Source organism: Ricinus communis, chromosome 2, assembly GCF_019578655.1.
Source record: "Ricinus communis isolate WT05 ecotype wild-type chromosome 2, ASM1957865v1, whole genome shotgun sequence".
Taxonomy (NCBI): domain Eukaryota; kingdom Viridiplantae; phylum Streptophyta; class Magnoliopsida; order Malpighiales; family Euphorbiaceae; genus Ricinus; species Ricinus communis.
In genome coordinates this window covers 13997874-14003268 of record NC_063257.1, presented here as the reverse complement: position 1 = coordinate 14003268, position 5395 = coordinate 13997874, and positions in this window count along the sequence as shown.

Below are 5395 nucleotides of genomic sequence, written 5' to 3'. Positions count from 1 at the left end.
TCTCAACTCTTGAGAATGGAGTCTTTAATAAATATTATTGGACTCATTCAATAATTATATTACTAGAAAAACAAATGATAGACAACTGCCATTAATAAAATGATATTCATTACAAAATAATATCACAATGTATGAACCAAAAAGCAAAAGTCCAATTAGCTTTTAGGACATACATCTAACACTACATAAATGAATCACTTTAAATAAGTCACCACTAATAAAATAGCTATTAATATAATTGTTGTTAAATATGTAAGCCACATAATAGAGATTAAGAAAAACCTCATAATAGAGATTAAAAAAAAAAACCTAATGATCTCCTACTTGGGCTACATATGAAACCTGGAACAATTATATCATAAAAAATTCTTTATGTGTATACTGTCTTGCTATTTCTTTGAACTTCCCCTTAGGTACAATCTAGTCCATTTTTTATATCAATATGAGATCATGGTGGCTTTCATCACATACATGCATGACTAAACCTTCCATGCTCACCATATTAATATATTCAATAACATAGATCAAGTATGGATGAGTGGCATGGAAATTACATGCAATGTGATCTCAAAACATGCTATTTCTAACATGTTCTACTTTGTTCTTTAGAGAGATCAATCCACAATCACAATCAAATTCAGAGGTATAAAAATGAAATGAATCATAAACTTTATTATGTATAAATATAACCATGTAAACATGTATCAATCCACAGAACATCCAAAAGTAAAACTCCTATTTAAATCAGGGTACCACTAAATATGCCTACACATATATAAGCAGTATGCTCATGAAAGGCCTTAGGTGGCAATCTCTTAGTCAACAGATCCGCTATCATGGAGTTTGTCCCTATATATTCTATACAAATTTCACCACTTCGAACTCTCTCTTTAACAGGCAGAAACTTGATATCAATATATTTTGACTTTACAGAGCTTCTATTATTATTGGAATATAAAACTGCAGATTTATTGTCATATAATAACCTTAATGGCCTTTCAATGCCATTAACTACATATAGCCTGTGACAAAATTTCACAGCCACATCCCATGATTAGATGCCTCAAAACAAGTTATGAACTCTACAACCATGTTTGAAGAAGCTATAAGTGTCTCTTTGACACTTTTTCAAGATATAGCTCCTCTAGCCAATAAGAAAACATAGCCTAAAGTGAATCGTTTACTATCTTGGCATCCCGCAAAATCGGAATCAGAATACCCAATAATCTCCAAACTGTATGATCTTTTATATGTTAGCATGAAGTCCTTTGTTCCCTTTTAGCTGCTTTCCAATGATCCATTCCTAAGTTACTTAGGTATTTGGCCACAGTCCCATTGTAAATGTTATATCAGGACGAGTACAAACTTGAGCATACATTAGACTTCCAATTGTCGAGGCATAAGGAATCTTTTGTATCTCCTTTATTTCAAGGCCACTTTTGAGGCACTGCTTGAGAGTGAACTTATCTCCTTTACTTACATGTGTATCTCCTGAAAAGCAATCTTGCATGTCAAATCTACTTAGCATCTTTTCAATATAGCCCTTTTGTGATAAATCAAGAATATATTGAGAGTGTTCTCATGTATTTGTATGCCCAACACAAAAGAGGCGTCCCCAAGGTCCTTCATCTCAAGATTTTTAGTAAGGAATTTCTTGGTTGCCTCATCAATATCAATAATAATATTGGGAAGTGAAATAAATTTCTCTTCTTTAAAGATAATTTTTTCATCAAAACAGACATTCCTTGATCCTTCCTCCACAAACTCTACATCCTCAAGAAATCTCACATTTATCATCTCAAAGAAAGATCGGGTAGTGAGATCATAAGACTTAAATCCTCGAGAGCATTCTGCATATCTCGTAAAGTAGCAAATAATTGTTTTACAGTCCAATTTATTTTCATTAGGCCTATAAGGTCTTGCTTCACCTGGACATCCTTAAATGTGTAAGTGCTTTATACTGGACTTTTTGCCAGTCCATAATTCATATGGAGTTTTAGCTACTGCTTTGTTGGGTACTCTATTAAGAATATGTATTGCAGTCTTTAATTCTTCTTCCTAAAGAGATTCAAGTAAAAAAGAATGATCAATGAATACTCATTAGACTATATTATCTATAATAATGATCAATGAATAACCCATGAAAACACATACAAATCATAGATATCAAATTCTATATTGATCATCAAGTTTTAATATCCAAAACTATCATGTCATAACTATTAAGGAAGTTTAACCATAAATACTTGGCTGCATTATAACAATCAAATCTTTTACGGAATGGATGATGAACGACTGCTTGAATCAACAAATATTTCTTTCCTCTGTCAAACCTCTGAATTCTTTAGAGTTTCTTGCCTTCTGTCTCTAATGGGTAGAGAATAGAAGTTGTCGTACAATTTGATGTATTAGGAAATATAACCTAGGAGTCTTTATATACTAACCTAATAGGATTCCATGAAAGCTATATAGGTTAGAAAACAATATCCATCCATTTAACTCACACCAAAATTCAGAAGTCTGTGGGCTCTACATAAATGAATTATCTTAAATAAGCCCACAAATAAAATAACTATTAATATAATTATTATTAAATATATAAGCCTAGATAATAGAGATTAGAAAAAACCTAACAGACAATATTTAGCCTAGTCATTTATTTAGTAATTTTCTTGTTAACCCTTAAGCTTAGATTCTAATAAATGAGATGGTGATGTGCATTTTTCTTCAATTACCCAAACTAATTATGCAACTAAAATTTCTTCTATCAACATAGATTGAAGTAAAGATAATTTTTCTAATACATTCAACCTAAATATTTTCATAGCAAGTATTATTATTAAATTGATATGATGGTCAACTAACAATAATAATTGAAACTAATAAAGATATGAAGGTAAAGAAACTACTTATTTAAATAAAAATATAACAAGGTTCATACAAAAGTAAAAATGCTAAATTAAACACTTAAAAAAACTAGTCTGACATATTTAATCCAATAGTTATTGTAATTAAATAAAAAGACATGATAACAAAATAAAAAATAAAAGCTCCCTTGAATTCCAGAATCCTCTAAGGAGAAAGATAATTAATCCTCACTCTTCACTTTTTGAAAAGCTTTTTAGATCTTAAAAGAACAATGAAAACTAAGAACTAAATATTTGTGGAAGATGAACTGTAGAGAGAATTGCAAAGAGAGAAATAATGGATAGATGTAGACTATGAATGTATATATATTATGTATCTGATCTCCAATACTGGTAGTGATTTCTCTTGCAAAATCCTCCTCCAAATACAAAATTTCTAAGAATTATCTTCTACAACTCTTAACTATCCTAACTTAAGTAAATAACTAACAATTATCCATAATTATAAAAAAAAAAAACTTAATTAATCCTCTAGGCTTGTAAAAATGGTAATTCACACGTCTATAATTTTGGATCTTAGCAGTAGCAGTCCTATTTAAGCACATTTATTAGTATTTAGCTCATATTTTTCCTGTTTGGCTAATGATACATAAAACTAGACAATAAAACTAAAGTAAAGTAATAAACACATATTCTCACATATTATGTGTATAAAATATACAATTAAAGCTCCTAAATATATATACATAATTTGAACCTAGAACTAATATAGACATTCCTACATGAACCAAGTTTTGGTAAAGATTTTGCCATTTTTTATTATTTAATAAATATAAATTAGGGATCTATAGATATACATATCAAAATAGATTGTCTTATTAAATCCTTTAGAACGTTGCTGCTTAGCAAGATCATTCATGTCTTTGTTTATGTCTGGTATTAAAGCAAATTACTAATATATAAATGTGTGTTTTAGTATTTCTTTATTCATTTGTTTAATGAAAAATTGAAGACAATCAACAATTCATGTGAGTATAAGCCTCAATTGCTTGCTGAAACCCAGTTATACCAAATAAACTAAGGAGCTCAAGTCCAAAACAACAGGCAAAGTTCAAGAGCTTAGAGACAGATTTTACCAATTCTCTAACCTATTACATTTTCTTCATATCTATAAACTTCACATATATAAAAGTGTGAATGAGCTCCATATCTATAATTTTAACATATATAAAAGTGTAAAGAAAGGTGACAGATAAATTTACTAAAAGAGTCTTATTGATTATTTAATTAATTAAATTAATTTAGTCTTTTATTAATCAAAATTAATAAATAATATAAATAATTCTAGAAGTTCAAGTTTCTTAGGATTTCCAATGTTGATTATAAAATAGAATTTCAAAAAGATAATAAATCTAAATTAAAGAATATAAGAAAAAAGACTACGATCTTGATCTGATACACATATACATACTCTACAAAATTAAAAAAAAAGTATAAGAAAATATAATGCGGTATTCATCAATTAAATTTATCTGAAAAACATATACATGCTCTACAAATTGAAATGGACCAATGTTTATAGTTTTAAATATTTTTTCTTCATACAAATATTAATTTGAATATGTTGCTTTAAAAAGGAAAAAGAAAAAAAGAAAAACAAGAATACTGAGTGTTGTATATATTTATATATATCTAATTCTTTATACAATTGGGTTTATCAAGTTTAAAATTGTATATTGGGCTCCTTTTACATAATCTTTTCATTTATAATAATTTATTGTACTCTACAAATTGAAATGGGAGCGGTTCTCCATATGCTTCATTGAGTTTGATTAACATAATGGCTGACACTCTTCTTATAATAATAATCATCATTTTGTTCTTAATGCATTTTTTAACATCTAAGTTTTGATTATAATAATGTTTTAAACGTCTAAAATTTGGACTTTAAACTTAAGAAATGATCAATTAAGTGGATGCCCAAACATATTTCATGATGATTGTAACAATAAGATTAACTATTAATATAGAATATTCCTATTATAAGATCCAATTAGAGTCCTTATAGGTAAAAGTTTATTTTTTAAATAATTACCTTATATCCTGATTGAAAATAGTGAATAGAAGTTACAAAACTCAACCAAATCAAAGAAAAAAAAGTTACTTTGAAATCTCATATACACTCCGATGATTATATTAAAATTCATATAAAATTAAATTTAAATGAGTTGTATAAAAAATTGAGTAGAAATAATAATGTTAATTATTGAATGACGGTTATTATTTTAATAAAGATATTATTAACTATTATCAATATAATTTTATTTTTTAATTATTATTTAAATTTGTCAAGTCTGACAAGATTTGACACTTTTTAGTGGACTATGAGTATGTTGTATACAGTGCCATGAATAATACATGTCATCTAAAATAATAAATTATTAACTAATCATTAAGCTTTAACAATACCTTCAAAGTAATAAACATACAAATTTTGTAAAATTTTCATAATAATTTAGATAATTTTT